Source organism: Catharus ustulatus, chromosome 3, assembly GCF_009819885.2.
Source record: "Catharus ustulatus isolate bCatUst1 chromosome 3, bCatUst1.pri.v2, whole genome shotgun sequence".
NCBI classification, from domain to species: Eukaryota; Metazoa; Chordata; class Aves; order Passeriformes; family Turdidae; genus Catharus; species Catharus ustulatus.
This window is the reverse complement of record NC_046223.1, coordinates 31303825-31322428: the sequence shown is the minus strand read 5'-3', so window position 1 is coordinate 31322428 and position 18604 is coordinate 31303825. Positions and strand designations below refer to the sequence as shown.

The following is an 18604-nucleotide window of genomic DNA, read 5'->3' as shown; positions in this document are numbered from 1 at the left end:
CATAACTCCTTAGTGGCTTTCACAACAGGTGAAAAGTGTCATACAGTAGCAAAAGAATAATGGAAACCTGCAAATTGGCAGAGCATAATAGAGATCAAGGACTAAATTAATTTTCTGAGCTGGTATTTATCTGAGGTGACACACTCCTAAAGAAGATATTTTGAAGTTAGGAGGGAAGATGGCCAAAACAGCCCACATGCTTGAGAAAACATCCAGCTAAAAGGGGTTAGTGCCAAACTGAAAGAGGATGTGGACAAGATGCTTGGAAAGCTGTTTCAGTCCTGTTTTAGCTAAATCCAGTCAAAGCCTGGACACAGCAGAGGGCTGTGGGCTTGGAGTGTGTCTGTGAGAGACCTCTATGTCACGCTTGATTCAATTCTTCTTTAAACACAGCTGAGAGACTGGAAACCACATTCCAAATGGGGACTTACATGACAGATAGTTACATCCTGGGTGTGGATATAATATACCATGGATGGAAAAGTACAGGTACTGTCTTTTGCCAGGGGTTTCTACAATCACATCTGTAGTTCCCCACTGTTTCCTCCCTGAACCCTTGGAGGGGTTTTCTATCCAACAGTGCAAAAATTACAAATCCTCCCCAAACTGCAGTTTTTAAATCTACCTAGAGAAACTTTTAGATTGTTCATTCCATAAATATCTCTTGCAGGCTGTCTGACGTCAGAGGATTTGGAGAGAGAGGCTGGTCTGAAGTGAAAACAGCAGCATTTCCAGTCTCACTCTAACAGCAGTGCCAGCGAGAGGAGCAGTACAGGCATTTCTCTGTGTGGATTACAGGACTGCAGGACAGGGAGGATCTGCATGGCTACTACAGTGTAAGTGCAGGCTGCTGCAGCAAAGCTTCTCATGTTTTTGCTTGTTTTCAAGAACAAATCCCTGCAAGTACTGATTGTCTTCTTTTTTTTTTTTTTTTGTTCAACCTCTGAAATATCCTGAAGGCAGCTTGGCAGCATACACAATTCAGGTTTAGCTTGATTGCTTCTCCCAGAGGTATGCAGAGGGGCTGATAGTGCAGGCTTTTGCACTCTTCTGTATGTGGATGGGGGTGACAGCGGATGAGGGAGGTCTGAGGAGAGAGATGGGAGGGGATCGTCATATCTTTAGGAGATTACAAAATTGACTAAAATTCAGCTAGTTCATGTTCTGGTAGCAGGAAAGGAAATCCCAAATAAGCCTCAGGCAAAAATCAACTTCCTTAGGCAACTCTCCAATATAGAATTTCTTTTTTAACTCTTTAATCCCTTGTCATAATGTGCAGCAAGCAATGCCTCTCTCCTTATGAGGATGACAGGTGATTCCCTGTCCCTGACAATGAAGTCCTGTTCCACTCTGCCAGGCTACTGATGATAAAAAATACTACCCAAGTAAGGGGAGTCACTAGGCTAAATCTGCCAAATTTAGCACCTTAGGTCTGTCCTTGCTTGATATTAAGCTCTCCAAAGAACCCCCTGCTTCTTCAGAGAAGTCTCTCACATTTAAAACCTAGATGTAACAGGGTCATACACAAAAAAGTCAGCTACTACAAGAAGAATCTCCCTGCAGATACAGATACAGACACCTGTCCAAGTCCAGACTAAAACTAGTGATTCTTAGTAACTTTTTTTCTTATAGCTCTGCCAGTCCAGAGATTCCCAAGCCTACTCCATAAGAAGATTATGTTCTCAGTGGGGCACACAGCTTTATCTATTTGCAACTAAAATCCAATGCTGCATTTAATTAACCTTACCTCCCCAACCTCACACCTGGGTATCTATTAATTCTTCAAGTGGAGAAGGGAGCAGTTTCTGGGGGCAGCTGTGTAGGCAGCTGTCCTCTTCATTGGTATCTTCTCTAATGAAATCCATGACAGAAGCAGCTTGCTTCCCCAGGAACAGTTTGAGGCCTCCTGCATGAAGATGACACACTTTGCAAGCACTTGTAACTGTAGAAAACTCTTGGCCAGCAGGAGCATTGTTGGCTTGTGCAGTTGCTGGAAGAGAAATGATGCCCTTGAGCATAAACACAAAGCTGGGCTGAGGAGCAGAAGCCATGTGAATTGCACAATGGGATGCCCCATGCTGTTAGCAATTGGCTTCAGCCAACTGGCAGTCACAAGAAAGGCTGCTGCAAGTCAGCATTCCCTGCATCAGGCTGTTCTGATAATGGGAAAATGTCTGCAAATACTTTTCCTCTTGAAGGTGGCAGAGTGGGTTATTGGGGCAGGAAGGAAATAAAGGAGGAAAATGGAGGACTGGGAGGAGGGAGTGTTACTGGAATCTCCACTGCACAACAAAATTAAGCAAGTGTAGTTAGCTGTGCTGAAAACAACTGCAGGTTGATGTATTCACTGTGCTGGCTAATGTAATGGGGATAGCCTTTACTGGGCAGGTGGTCAAGGTCTAACCCTAAGCTATGCCATTCATGAGCTGGAGAATAAGCAATTGTACTGATCATGTGTATGGGAGTAGTAGTTCTCAAAAACAGATGCTGCAGGGATGTACTATGGAAGGGAAGTCTTCAGACTTGGAAGGAGTCATACTGGGATCTGAGCTGCTTTGCTGTGATATATCAGAATTTTTTCCTCTACCCCATTTATTTCTTACTAGATTTTGTTTCCAGTGGGTCTAGGAGCTAATTTTCCTGAGAAGCTGCTGCTTTTTTTCTTAACAAAAGCCTAATCACATTGTCTGGCAATGTAAAAGAAAAAAAATTCTTTAGGAATGTAGTAGCTTGTTAGAAACCTTTATGCCTAATAATAATTTGAGAGCTGTCACAACCAAGGCAAGTGTTCAAGTGTTACCTGGTTCAACAGTTAGTCGCTCTGAAGTGCTTTAGGCAATACAAGGACTAATCTATTCAGGAATGTTGAAAGCTGAGAGGGTAAGAAGAGGAACTAAGGAGGAGATAACTCCATATTTGGGGTGTTTTCATCTGACTGCTACCCATCTGTCCCATTATTCCTCTCTCTTTCCTTCAGTTCAGCATCCAACAGGCTAGCAACACTACCTGCAGGGATTTGCAAGTCTGGAAATTCCCTGTGGGCTGTCAGTTGTGGTTCAACAGGAAAGTTGCACACTGAGTGGAAGGCTGGGAAGAAAAATGGGAAGGAAGATACTTATCTTGTAGGACATGAATTCAGTTCCAATGAGAATGCATGGGTTTTAGCATCCCTGAATTTGGATGAGATTATAACAGCCAGGAAATTGCTAGTTTGTCTGTGGATGAACTTACCCTGGAAGCAAGATAAAAAGAACACAATATGGACAAGGCAGGCATCTTTTCAGTTTTGTTTTGTGGAACATGTTGCAGCTCATGACAGTCAGTGTAACCCTGAGGTTTTAAAATTCTATATTATGTGTTACGAAGTGAGGTCTCATGGTTTCACAGAGCTGAGTAAGCAAATTCCCTGGATATCCTAGTGGCTTTACCACACCATATCACTTGTCTGCTGCTATCACTGCTGTTTGTTTTAGTTGTGCTTCTTATGTGTAGTTTTGTTCATCTTGAAAGTCAGTCACAAAAATTTTTCTTACCAAGTACGTATATGGGGTGAACTTGCTGTACTACATTGACAGGGAGACTCATCAAGAGTAGAATAGCAATCTTGAAGGAATCTCCAAAATTGTTTGGGTTTGCTCCAGCTGCTTAGTCGATATAAAATTCCCCCAAGGTCCAATAGTATCTGAGAAACCCATCTAGTCCCTCCAGGCCAGCCATCTGACTTAGAGATTGAGCAATCAGGGGACTCTATTTCCTGACACTTAGGGGAAGGATGTGTGGGAGGCTTGGCTTTCAGCACTTTAGTTGCTGTGAATTTTCAAACCTGGGTCAGTCCTATGGAGAGCTGACCTTTTCTCCCTTCCCTGCCCTTGCAACCCCCAGGCAAGCACAGCGTGTTCCTAAATTAAAAGAAATCTGACTGCTCTTATTTTCATTGGATGAAAGAGTTTATGTGTATTTTCCCATGCTTTTTGGTTTGTTGATTATTGGCAGTGGTGTCTCATGTGGCTTTTCCTTTTGCCAGTTGTGAACCCTGATATCACATTCCTTTGAACTCAGGCATGTGCAGAAAACTGTATGCATACTAAAATGCAGTAGGTCTAAAAAATGTATCATATTTCTACAATTCCATTTAACAATGACATTACTTCTGTTTGGCACAAGTCTGTGTCATTATCAGGCCAAGGAACTGTTATGTTCCCACCTGAGTGACCTGAGACACAGACAGTACAAGTCAGCTCTCATCTAGTGAAAGTTTTCTGTAACTTTGTATTGTTCAAGAAACTTACTCCATGCTTCAATTCTAAGTAAATCCAAGTAACATCAGAACTTAGTACAGAGAAACTGAGGCCCGAGTTGTGCAAAGTAACCTGTAATTTTGGCTCTTTATTTTTAGTGTCTTTTAAGACACCAAGACACTCAAAAATTGAGGCAGCCAAAATTACAAGCTGTTTTTGAAATGCTGGCCGAGGGACTTGGGCGAATCTACAGAGTGCATTTGATTCTGCTCACATATTTTTTTACAGCAGAGTAACTCTCTGACGGCCCATGAAACTACTGCTGGTTTACAGCAGTGGAAGCCACAGACAAATGTGTCCCATGTTGCTGGAAGCTCCCATGAGCTTTGGTGTGTCAGTGCTGTCCTCATGGTCTGTTTCTCTTGACAGGATGTACTCAGCTGTGATTTGCTGAGAACCACATAGGCACATGCACATGAACACATCACACCCCAAGCAGTGCTGTTGGTAGAGCAGCCTCAAGCTATCCTAGTGCTGGATGTTAAATGGGTACCTGGGGGTGGTTAAACATGCTTTTCCTCCCTGAGGCTTTGTGCCTGGTTTGTATGTTGCTCAACATTCATGCTCCCTGTTAGATGTATATTTCAGTTTTCTTCATGGCACTTCAACACTTGAGATTTTGGCTTCTCTGGTGATCTCTATGGTGTCAGATAATGTCTTCTAATAGAAGTTTACTAGACACAGGACAAAAATATATGGTGACCAGGACTTGAAGGAATGGTCTGAAGTTGTATCGGGGAGGTTTAGAGGGGATATTAGAAAAAGGTTCTTCACCCAGAGGATGGCTGGGCACTAGAGCAGGCTCCCAAGGGCAGTGGTCATGGCATGAGCCTGACAGTTCAAGAAGCATTTGGACATTGCTCTCAGGCACATGGCATGGCTCTTGGGGATGGTGCTGTTCAGGGCCAGGAGCTGGACTCTATGATCCTTGTGGGTCCCATTCAACTCAGGATACTCTGTGATTCTGTAACATGGAGTAGCAAAACTGACCAGGAGAAGTTCAGGGTTTTTTGATTTAGTAGAAAAAATATTCTGACAGTATAGCAGGCCTATACCGGTGATAAGGCTTTTCTGGAGTTAAAAATTAAGGACTTAAGGTAAAAAGAAGGAAGTAGATAAGAAAGGGATGAGATCAGAAGACTTGCTGGAATTCAAGGAATGGGAGCTGGAGATCAAAAGGATGTGTTTAGACTGTGTGAAAATGGAAATAGAGGTAACCTTGAAGAGATGAGAAAAACTTTGGCAGCAAGGAAGAAATAGGCTTCCTCCCTGAATAACAAGTGCTTACTGACTTCCCAGTAATCATTACTGAAGTTGGGATTTCTGCTCATGAATTTTGAAGTTCACATTTGTTTTTGTTGGAGAGTATTTTTCTCTTCACTGTGTCCCAAAATTACTAAAATCCAGGCAATGTATGTGCCACCCTAATTCTTTGAAATGGTGACAAAGCCGATTTGTGAGACCAGTCTATTCTGTCTCATTGGTATAGCACTTTTGTAAAGGAGGCATAAGCAAGAACTCATTTGTACTGTTTTTATAGCTTTTATTATTCAAGACAGTGAACAAGCCTGCTTGAGGGGCTTTCCATTTTTTTTTGCTGTTTGTAGGGGCAATCTTTTTAGCAGCTTAAAGAATCGGATTAATAAGCTGTGAAATCTTAAGAGATAGAAACTTGAACAGTTCCCTGTTCCTCTTTGAGGAACATGATCAGGTCCAATTTAACATTATAAGATCTGATGTGAACATGTGTTCCCAGGACAGTTTCATAAAACAAATACACAAACACAGACACACAAAAGAGAAGGATCATTTCTGCCAAGGAGCACAATCCAGGTTGGATTTACTGTGAGGAAATCATGCAAGAATACATTTGAAGTCCTTAGAACACATGGTATTATCTCCTTCTAAGACAAAGCTGTGGGAAGGGGTGAAAAATCTTGGAGGATGGGTCCACTGGTAGCTATTAAACATGATCATCTGGCTATACTCCCATCTGCAAGTCCTAAACAACTGAAAGGATTGAGCAGGGGTAGGATCAGACTATATGTGGTATTTTTATATGCTTTCCCTAAACATCTGCAGCTGACCTTTACTTGGAGATATGGTACTGGTTTAGATGGATTTCTGACTCCATGTAGTCAATTTTATACTCCTGTGGTCTTTGTGAGAGGAAACAATGTGAAGATCCTCTGATGTTTCAGCTATTCTCCAAGGGAGAAGCAGTCATATCTGTAAGATGTTGACTGAGAAAGCTGACCAGACACATCACAAACCTCCAGAAACTTATTCATATTTTGGACTCATTTAAGTGTAAGAATGCATGTGAAGAAACTATGCCTTCATTTTTAGCACTAATTTTTTAGAGATGTTTTATATTTTCTTTTGCATTTAAATATTTCGTAAAACATTTCAAACAGGCATACTCATCAGTAGCATATTGTTGTTAATACTTTCGTAACTAACAAATATTTTAAGTTCTTCCATTTTCCAGGAAAGCTCAGTGCTTTAAAAATTAAAAAAAAAAAAAAGGATATTTTTAAAGTAAATTATGCTGGTCTTAAAAAATCGTTAATCTCTTTGCACGCTCTTGGTCCTGCACTGCCATCTGTTTTCTTTCAAATCTCCAGAAGGCTGTGACAGAAATACATGGGAATCCATGTTGTTCTGCATCAGCCTGCCAATTCTGCTCCTTTTCTTGTCAGGTCAAAGTGAACAACCTTTTCAAGAAGGAATGAAACAACTGGGGAACTGTTTAAGCATCTTTGTCTCTGCTGATCCTTGCGTAGAAGTTTCCTGGACTCCTCTAGAGGTGTAACATGATTTCCCTTTAACATAAACCCATTGTTTTCCCTCAAGTGTGTTACAGCAGTCCATTCCTACTGAAAATGTAAGTAATAAATCATCAACCTACAATACAGCAAGTGCTGTACTTTCCATTGGTTCAAGATCAAATCCTAAATGCTGTGGGTATTGTATAACCATTAGTCAGATTGTTAATAGATAGAGCTGAGTCATGTCAATGGACTCTTCCTATTCGACCAGAAGTTAAATGCTGAGAATATTGTCTGCAGTTTTATACACTGTATAAAAATGAGAGGATAATTCATATATATATCACAGATAAAGGCAGCAATTTATTGTTTGCATTCAGCACTTTCCTCTGAAAAATTTCCAAGCACTTTACAAATATTAATGGATTTAGCATTTTGGGAAACTGAGGCACAATTTTCTCAGATGCCTGCAAACTAATGGGAGTCTGTACTATTACATAAGTACTCTCTTACTTCAGGTAGGCTAGACCCACTTTTTTTCAAATATCATTATGTGTTAGAGTAGCAAAGACACAGTTATTAAATAAAGTATTATAACATAATCTTAATAATTATGTTGCTTTTAGTCTCCTGTCTATAGACAAGCTATATATTCACCAAAATCATACTTCTCCCAGAATTGCATGAATGTCACTCTATTGCAGAGTGGGTACTTCTCTTTTACTCCCTCCCTCATATTTTCCTAGAGTCTTCAGTTGAAATCTTCAGTTCTTCCTACACTCCACACTTCATTTAGGTTTTTGTCTGTACTGAGAATATGGAACTTAGGTACTGCTGATAATGGTTGTAAGAGAATTTCCCTACTAGGTAGAATGTGTTTATTTGTTAGATAAAACAGCATGGATCCGAAGAGAAGGTTTGCCAGGATATCATTCTTCCTTACAAACTTTAGGAATGGAGCCATCCACTAGTGCAGACAATCTTGGTTTTCTTACTGAGTCACTGACCATTAAACTGAGATGCCTGGACTGTGAGTACCCTTCTTAAATCCATTTGGCAGAATCCTGACCCCCTCCAGGCAGGTGACCCCCATCAGCATCTGCACAACAGATGAAAGAAAGCAAGATCTTGACCAAACATGAGGGGACTTCAGTCCTTTGCTACTTTTGCAGCCGTGTATACAGCAGGAACCAATTAAACTGTTTCTAACAGCTGAGTGCACAGGGAGACAGTTGGTTTTGTTCTCGCTCGTGCTCTGATGTGTCAGCATCCTCCTGCACTGTTATGCAGGGATAGAGTAATAACCATGCTAGGGCCCTGCCAATATGAACTGTCTTCCAACTGTGCCCTACTGAGATATGAACTTGCCCTCATTGCTTGTTTCATACTTTAACTGCCCCGTGGGTCAGGCATCCCAATGAGTGAATCTCTCCGGCTCTGTTGTAGAGGCCCTGAAATGTGTTGCCAATGCCAGAAGTACAAAGCTTGACCTTAGCCTTTCATCGTCAGCAGGATTCAGGCAGTCTGTGTAAATGCTACAAAGTCTTTGGCACTCACCATTACTAAGTTATAGGGAGAAAAACAGATGCCTTTTCTGACTGAAAATTTCTGAAATTTTCCTTGGGGGACCCATGAATTGTTTTCCAGCTGTGTCTGGGCTTATCTAGAATAGCTTCATGTACCTGCTGGGGGACATGTGTTACGCTATAAATACCCTACTGTGCCCTTAATGACACATTTTCTGTTTAATCAGAGGCAAAATTTAGCAAGGGACTCCTTGCTGTCTCATCCCCTGTTTACTTTCAGTGGTGATGTTTAGTATGTTCACATCTATTGGGACATCTCCAGGGGCCCCTACTCCTTCTGATTTACACGTCTGCTAGTGTAGCTAAGCTACTGTGGAACGAGAACTTTATCTAAGAAAATACTGTAAATACTAATTACAGTTGACCCATCATAATGTAGTAACATTTTCATATAGTATTCCTGTACTTTTATCAAAAAGCAATATAAGATTGCCACTTCATTTGTTTTGAGAATCAGTTTTTCAATTACTGGCTTTGATTTTTGCAAGATATGTCAACATATAATTCAAATTGCTTGCATATCAATATTTTGTTTTTTTAAAAATTTTGACATAAATAAAAAGTTATCTCTAGCTTTATGTATTTTTATCCACAGAGAAAACTAATTTTATAATTTCTAGAATCAGTTAACAGAGGTCAGGGAGATGACATTATACTTGTTCACAATGAAATACCGAATTTGTCGTTGTCAGGTGCTTTAAACTAAGAATGAAAATCGCCACCTCACCTCAGACTGGAAAACTTACCTAATTGTTTCCCATTGGCCACTTGAAAAAGCTCATGTTAATGTGCGATAGTTTTGGAATAAATGTGCTGTGGAGACTGCTGGACTCCATGTCTATTACACAGTTGTCTATGATTGTAGGAAACAGGATGTGATGACTTATACTGCCATGCATGCACATGGCCCAGAATCCATCTGACCACCCACAGCCTCTGGTGACATGTGGGAGTGCCGGGAATTAAAATGGAAGCAGATGGCGAAAAAGTGCCCTCTGTGTCTTGCCTTGTCTTTTCTTTGAGGGATGTTGCCTGAAGTCTTTTGATCCAAATAGCCTGCTGAGGAAACATGTCTCTGAGCTAGCTGAAACAACACTGGGAACACTGTCTTCAGTTCTGGGTACTCAGTGCTAAGTGGTTACACAGCGGAGGAGATAGGCAACTTTCAGTTTTTCTTTGAGTCTTTTTTAGTCTTGGTCTCTAGGGATTCTTGAGCTCCTTCAGGAATGAACCTAATTCAGAAAGAAACTAGAGGGAGCTAGACAGTTTGGTGCCAGACTGGGGGCAATGCTTCCAGAAAAATGAGAAAAACTCTTTGACTTCTATTAGGAATTCTTTAAATCCTGGGCTTGCTTCTGCCATTAACTTCAGCTGACCACTGCCATTAACTTGGGTATGTGCTTTTCAGTGTGTTATCTATCTCTGTTTGCTTGATTGCTTGCTTGTCTGCAATGGAACAACCAAGGCTGCACAGAAATATAAGTTTCATTTCTTAGGTTTTCTGTACAGACTCTGTGAACTTAAATCCATAAGCTCTCTAGGTTGCTATATTTGTTGCATTTGGAATTTCAAAGCTTCTCACCAGCACTTAGGGTCTGTTTCTAGGGCTGAATTTTGCCATTTGATGTGGATCATACACACTGCACCTTGTGATGCTACCAGGGTGGGAATAATGGCCCCTGTAGCCTCAGTGAAGCTCACAGAGAAATTTACTGATGGTTGTCACAGAAGCAGTTTTCCCAGTTGTGTGATATTTAGTCTAGAAAATCTCCATGTAGAATAAGATGCCACGCTGGATTTGTTTAGTAGCTCTGGGCTTCAGTTATCTCTGAACATCCCATGAAGCTTTAGGGTCACAGCAAATGTTGTACTGCTCCTAGGCAAATGCAGCCAGACTGGAGTTTGTTCAGCGGTCATTGTGCCTGGCTCTTAAAACACCAAGCTCACTTTTACATACTCACTGAGACACAGTAATCACCGCATTATACCAGCGTCTGTGTATCTGACACACCCAGTGATTTGTTTGCAGACTTTCTCACACCCTCAGACTTGCTGCTTCTCAGTTTGGGTCATTTTTACTGTGTCTGTGTCAGGTGTCTTCTTCCCTCCAGATATTTTTGGGTGCAGCTGATTGCAGCAGGTCGAGGGGACAACACAAGTCTGCCTTTTGCAGCTCACCTATGTTGCACCATTAGAGAGTATTAAAGCAATAATGTACTTGGACTGATTATTGTAGGTGCCTTCCAACTGAACTGTTCTATTTTTTCTTCTATTCTACTCCTGTTTATGGAAGGTTTTTTGTTGTTGTTGTTAGGCTTGGTTTGCTCATTTTGTCTCTTTTTTTCCTGTATGGCTTCCTCTCATGTGTTTACCATTGGTCATTCTTTTTGCCTTCCTTTCTTTGTGCAGCAGAGGAATATCAGAGCTGAGGATCTAAGATGGGCTTAACTAAACCTCACCACACTGAACCACTGGGCCAACAGAGGTCTTTTATTTACTTATGGTCGTTTGGTACCAGTACAAGGATTTTTTTTAGACTTATTCTTTAAATGGTCTTTCTGATGTGTCAGAAGTCTGTGTGGTTTTGTTTATCAGTATTTTGTGACTTGTTTTGCCTTGTTTGACGTGTGTCAGCTACTGAAGGCTCTCTGCTGTAAAATGTGTCAGAGGTGACTAAATGGCTCCTTGTCCTGCCTGCTTTGCTAATTGTGCTGAGCCAAGTAGTATCTGTTGGGTATGCAAGCATGCAGGGTAAGGAAGGGCTTTGTCAACTCAAGGAAACTAATGAGTTGTAGGTAAGAGTTATGATGCTGGTTGGGCCAATAATTACAGGCTGCAGACTTTACAGGTCCCAAAAGCTAAGCAAACTCCATCTTGCTTAGTACTTTCATGAAATACTGAAGGGTATATGAGGCAGGGCTGATCACTTAGAGGCATGTATCAATTTTGAATCGGGTCTAAGAACAAAATCTGGGGAATTTGATATTATAGGATATCAGAATTTCTTGTCTGTGCTCCACAGTGCTTTTGAGCACTAAACTAGTAATCTGTGAGGAAAAAAATACAACAGTTGAGACTATCAGAAAGCATAACCCAAGAAATAAAGTAACAATTTTGGTCAGTACTTTATTTGGTTCAGCAATATAAATAGTTCTCAGATACTTATGATTAGGTACACTAAGAATGGGATGCAGCCTAATATAGCTGACTTTGATTTCTAGTTTCTCTTTGTCTTATGGTTGCTTGTTTCTGACTCCACACAGATTCTGAACAAACTGTCCTCTTCCAAAAATTGTCCCTTGGACAATTGGTCCCTTGGACTCCACTGCTCTGTGTCTGGGAGTTGGGTTCTACTGGTAAAATTGCATGTCAACATTTACAAAAATATTTCTTATCTGTTGATGCTTCAGGTTTTATATTAAAAATTTATATAATTTATGATGTGACCCAAAACACTTCAGACCTAACAGATTTTGGCTTTGTCCTGTAGGGCTTGAGTATTTCTTCAAAACTGGTGAGCATACACATCACCAGTTGACTTCAGAAGAAGTTGGATGCATAAGCATTCAGTCATTTGCCAAAGGTCTTAGGGATGGTCAGGATAAGAGCTCCATAGGGCAGTTCCAAGTAAATAAACACACATGCAAGACCAATAGAAACTTCTGAGCTGTGCAGGGATCTTGTGTTGCTGCACCTTGAGAAGTGGGTCTTGTCTTTCATGATCAGATCTAAACAGCTGCACTTTTATAATGATAATAGCTATGCCACCTGTGCAGTGGCAGTAACTATCAGGTGAGTAGGAAATATTGTACACTATTGAAAGCATCATTCCAACTCTAATCATTGTTTTTTAAATATCACAGCTTGGGAATTGCTTGGAGTGCTCCTTCTGTTGGCTGGACGTACCTGGTTGCAAAGTGTGAGCCAGTGCTTCATTTTCTATCTCACTTACTATGACTGACTGCACCAAAGATGTGCGTGTGCAATGCAGCAAGTCCTGCTTATTATTTTTTTGTTGTGTTGTTGTTTCATATCCACTGCAGTAAGTTTAAGATTTACTAGAAAATTTAACAGCTACAGAAAGTAGCATGTTGGAGTGGCATCACAGCCTCATTCTCCCTTATAATGCCAGCTGAATTGGCTAGGGAGTTCTGAGTGCACTTTTCACAAAGTCCATGAGCTCTCATTAGCACACTCCAGTGATTGGGGTGCAGCGTGCTGAGCAAACCTCCACACACTTCAGGAATAATGCAATCTAGTTTTTGTCTGAGGTCTAAACATGATTTATCTAATGGTGATTTAGAACTTAAATAGAAGCAAGTCTGGAGAAGTGAGCTGAATATTTTTCTCATTTAGCTGAGTTGTCTAAACACTGGGGACTAAGATGAGCTTATGAAGAACCTTCTAACACTGAGTCTGAGTCAGGCATGATTATCCCTCTTTCAGAGAGTACAGTCAGGGACATGAATTGGCTTGCCCATGCCCACACAGAAATGCTCAGGTAATGCCAGCATTACAGCTTGGTTACTCAGAAGTGCACAGATGTGCAAGATGTATTGCATTTCTTCCCACCCTAAGTGCTGCAGAGACTGCTTGCAAGGGACCAGGTGCACACTCTTATCTTGACAACTTTTATAAGTATGGGTTTTCTCTTTCATTGTGATTTTCTTTTTAATATAAAAATAATAATGACTAAAGCAAAGTGTTAGAACATGCATGTTTTCATCATCATAATTGTGAAAACACAGCTCCTTGGATCTGAAAAGATTTGTACCTGTAGAATTGTCTTTTGTTGGGTCCTCTGGTTAAACCAGTATACACTGCTGAAAAGTGATAGAGAACACATGAAGATTTTCAGAAGTGATCTAAGGAAATTTTCCTGGTCCTAGCAAAGCACAGCACTGAAAATGAGAGGGCAATCAATTTAAATGAAACCAGTAAGTTCTAAAGGTTTAGAAAACTTCAGGTTGATGCTGAGGCTGAGACTTAGGTTTCCTGTCTCTTGACAATGTATGAATACCTTCGTCTCTCCCTTGATGTTGGGCATTGCTGTTTGTGTCAACTGCCCTGTGTCCCAGTGTAGAATCTGCAGGCCCTTTCCTTTAAAGCCTTTGGAATTTACATAACCCTGCAATTGTAGCAATGCAAAATGTGGCTCTGGTTACAATAACAAGGGTTTAGGGAACGCAGGGAGAGATTGTAGCAGCAAAGGCATAAAAGCAAAACAAAACAAAACTCTACATGCTGTTTTAATTTTCAGCAGCCACGTGAGAACTGTCCTGCAGTTCCTGGCTATAAATAAATCTCTGCCATCATAGGAAGACAAAAACCAAAACAGTTCACATTCCTCCCAAATTTCCTTAAGGTTATAAAAAATAAAGGAATGGTAAATATTTCAAAAGCAGAGTGTGTCTTTGCTAAGGAATGTTAAATTATTACTCCAGGGGGTTGATATTTGCATTAAGTAAAGAAATTTGGCATTAAACTTCTCTTTTCCTGCTCCATCTCTGCCAGCTCTTTTAAGAAAACCACTTAGGACTGCGTATAGAAAGTTTGCCAGGCAATACTTCTTAGAACTCCACGCATTCAGTGCCTCAGTGTCAGCTGAGGCAGGAACTTCCTTTGAGATGAATGAGCATTACACAGAAGTATGACTATTGCTTCTTGTCAGATGCTACAGCCTAGTTCTTTTACACAGTGTGTTAGGAAGGTGGAGACAAGGATCTCTTAATTCCATAGTGAGATGCTGTGGCACTGATAGGTGTAGATGTGAATACAGCATAAACAATGCTCATACCAAAAGTAATACTATAAAAAGAAGCAGGCCTGCTTGGTAAGTAAGATTAGAGTTATTACATGTGGGTGAACTAAGATTTGGTCACTTGTTCAAATCCGATTATTTCATGAGAATGAAAAATTATTATAATTGAAATTATGTAGGACAAGCTACCTCACTTTTAGACTCAGGGATGAGAAGATGTAAGCCATGTGAATGGTGTGACTAAGGATAGCTCTTCAGGGAATATAAGGACAGACTGAGCCACGAAGAGGTAACAAGGACATGAATGAAGATAACCTTTAGCAGAGAGCCCTAGAGTAATCAGGACCATGTGAGGGTTTCTGTGCACTAATGAGATTAAAAGGTTTTAAAGAAACTTCTTTCTCAGAAGGTAGTGATGCCTTAATTTTAGCCAGTCCAAGCCATCAGTAGAGGTACAAGTCTATCATGTGTTAGTGTGGTGAATGCCTAAGCAACAAGACTGGAGACTAAGAAAGAAATACCGACATCAGCAAACTGGGAAGGAATCGAGGTATACAGGGAAACTGATTTAAATTGACCCTGAGCTGTGATATTGATTTGAATGGGCTTGAGATCTCCCAGAACAGGATATATTTGAATTTCTGAGTGTTCCCTAAAAACATAGGAAGGAAAGCTGCAGCAGAGGAGGAGCCTGATGTTGCTGTGAAATGGTTCTCCAATTATAGTGTTTGTTTGACACTGTCTCATTAAGGATGATGGACCACAAGCCAATTGAGAGCTTGTGGGAAATAAACCAGAGCAATGGAGGAGGAGGCTCATGACCACCTCAATGTCTGCTGGAAGAGCAATACCACAGAGCACAAGAAATCCAGGAGGTTTTTGGAGTGATGACAACTTCCTAACACAGATAATGGTTGAGCTGAAGAGTCACTCTACTGAACTTGGTGGTTACAAACAAGGATGAGTGGACTAGGGGTATGAAAATTAAGGGTAACTTCGGCTGCAGTGACCATGGGATGGTAGAGTTAGGATCCTGAAAGGAGAGAGCAGTACCAAAACCAGGATCACAACCTTAGAATTCAGGACAGCAGACTCTGGCCTGATCAGGGACCTCCTTGAAAGGACATGGCCTGGCAAAAAGAGAGGTCCATGAGAGTCCAGTGATTTTCAAAGATCACCTCTTTTAAACTCAAGTTCATCATGATGAGCAGGGAATGAAACATAGGTGTCAGAAGACATGCGTAGGTAAGCAAAGAGCTTCTAACTAAACAGAAAATGAAGTTTATAAGAAGTGGGAGTATGCTCAGGTGACTTGGAAGGAATATAGAGTCACTATCTGAAGGTGTGGAGATAGGATAAGGAAAACCAAGACCTACCTGGCCTTGAGTCTGCTAAGGGACATACAGGACAACAAAAAGGATGTCTAAAGGGAGATTGATTGCAAAAGAGAAAAGAGGGAAAAATAGACCCACTGTTGAATAGTCTAGGGAACCTGGTGGCAAAGGACATAAAAAAGGATGAGATGCTCAAGTCTTCTTCACCATGATCTTCACTGGAAGTACTCCCTTGAGAAATCCTATGCCTGTCAGGCCTGTCAGAACAATGTGTGAAGTAAGGTAGACTCACCCTCAACTAAAGAGAATTGGCTTAGGCAATATTTAACTGAACTGTACTAACAAACAAGTCAGTCCCTGATACCTCATGGGAGCCATGCAAAAATGCCGAGGAAGCTGGTTAATGTCAATGTGAAGCCACTCTTGATTAGCTTTGAAAGGTTATAGCCACTGGGGGAGATTCTTGAGGACAGGAAGAAAGAAGTTATTTTTATCTTCAAGAGCTACAAGAAAGATGGTCTGGACAGGGTGGGGAGCCTCACCTCAATCCCCAAAAAGGTGAAGGAATGCACCATCCTAGAAACCAATTTCAAACACAAGAGGGACAAGAATATGACCAGAAGTACTCAGCACAAATCCATAAGGAAAAATTATTCCTGACCATCCCAATAGCCTTCCATAATGAGATAAGGAGAGAGTGGTAGATGCTGTTTATCTTGACCTTAGTAAGGCTTTTGCCACTTTTACATAATGTCCTTATTGACAAACTGATGAACTATGGTCTAGATAAGTGATTAATGACATGGCTTTGTAGCTAGCTGAGCTGCTGGACTAGAAAGGTTGTGGTCAGCAGCAAACAGATCAGCTGCAGGCCATGCAAATGGATTATCCCAGGTTTAGTTCTGGGATACAAAACTGTTTAACATCTTCATTAATGGCCTGGATAATGGGACTGGCTGTACCTTAAGCAAGTTTGCTGACAAAATAAATCTGGGAAGAAAATTGACAGACCAAATGGCTTTTCTGCTGTTTGGAGGTGTCTCAATAGGAATCTAATGGAATTCAACAAAGGAAAATACCAGGAGCTTTTCCTGAGGAGCAAAAGCTTTGTGCATCAGTACAGGCTGGGTCCAGCCAGTTGGAAAATAGCCTTGTGTAAAAGAACCTGGAGTTCTGCTAGGCAACAATTTGAACACGAGTCTTAACTGTACCACTGTAGCAGACAACAGTCCTGGACAGTATTAAGAAAAAAATGCCAAGTCAAATATAAATATAATATAAATGATCTTTCCTCTTTGCTCAGTATTGGTGGGATACATCTGGAGTGCTGTGTCCGGTTCTGGGGTTCTCCAGGGCAGGAAAGATATGGAGGGAGTGCAATAAGGGCCACAAAGTTGGTTAAAGCACTGGCATATCTGACATATGAGGAGAGACTGAGAGACCTGGAACTGCATATCAGTATGTATGAACACTTGCTGATGTGGGGAGTAAAGAAGGTGTAGCCAAACACTTGGTCTCGTCCAACCTTAACTGTTCTGTGCTCTGTGGTACCTATTTTTTTTCTCATGGCTGAGTCAAAGCAACTCAAGAATTGTGATCACTTACAATTTGGTCCCAGTACTATTTGTGCACACCTTCTTAAAATACATGATGCCAGAGCAAAAATCAGGAATTGTGGTGGAAGGTTTTTGGGGGGTGGTGATCAATGAAATTGCTTCCTGCGCTATATACAGTTTGAGGTTGGGTAGAGGACTTCACTCTCCTGTGATTTTAATGTGGTGTCTTTCACCAGTATCAAATACATACAGGGGGTTGGGGAGAAGAGAGAGACAGAGGCCTGAATTTGGCTAATGTTGATAGATCTGTGTTAAAGTTGATATTAAAGCTGATACTGTTACTTCATGGGGTTAATGAGGGAAAAACAAAGCCCTGTCCTTCTGTTATCCCCCAAAGACTACAGTTTCTATGAATAACCTTAAGGCATGCATGGAGACATTGACAATTCTAATGATGTTTCTCTCAAAGCAGTTTAGTTAAATACCATGGGAAGCAAGCAAGGAAAAGGTCGCCTTCCTGATATTTCCTAAAGTGACAGTACAGCAGCATTTGTGGAATGTCCTGGAGCACACTCATTTGGTTTTAATAAAAAATAATGAAAAAAACCCCCAACAACAAGAAAATTAGCTGAATGATAAAAGCAAATAATTCAAAACAGATTTCCTTATAAATCCTGGAAATCATCTGTCTAGAGCATCTGATCGAAAGAAGACAAAGCCAATAGTTCTGTATCATCTGAAAACTGTCTTTTGCATGTTAATCACATTCTGTGCAGAAAAAAGATGTTTCTTTTCCTTTATCAATGATTACTTATGATCCCTGTACTTGAAGTTAATGTATAGAGTAACAAATCAACAATTTTTCTGCAGTGCAGATGCAATTAGTGTTGAAGATACAGTGGTACATGTGAGATATTCACACTAGATTTGCTTGCAAAGTATATTAAGAGCAGTGCTGAGAGCTTCAGTGAAGAAGACTAGCCCTGCACTAAATTAAAAGAGACCATAGAGGAACCTCTGTACCTATTTTTTGCAATTTCATTTGAAAGTGAAAAAACTTTGGAGATGCCTTTTATATTGACAGAAAGCTAAAAAGAACAATTTATTTGCAATTGTTTCTCCAGACCACCATCTCTGTAGTCAAAGCAGCTGTACTAATTCATCTGAAGAGGGCTCCTCCTACACAGTGAGGACCTGAACTGAACAGAGACCTACAGAGAGAGAGAAGAGTGAGTCAGAAACTACACAGATCATCCAGGTTAGTTCTGATTTGCATATGGGGAATGGGAGACATACAC

General features: G+C 40.8%; 1 protein-coding gene across 2 annotated transcripts in view; it reads left to right on the top strand.

Moving 5' to 3' along the window:
* The first annotated feature begins 729 nt into the window (after positions 1-729).
* Positions 730-18604, top strand: part of DAAM2 (dishevelled associated activator of morphogenesis 2) — a 200137-nt gene continuing 182262 nt past the window's right edge. Inside the window, exons 1-3 of one of the 2 annotated variants that reach the window (XM_033053950.1) lie at positions 740-836; positions 7001-7185; positions 18431-18564. The gene's annotated coding sequence lies outside the window, so the exon portion shown is untranslated. Of the gene's footprint in view, positions 837-7000; positions 7186-18430; positions 18565-18604 lie in introns of both variants that reach the window. The other variant, XM_033053949.1, reaches the window with a different exon arrangement.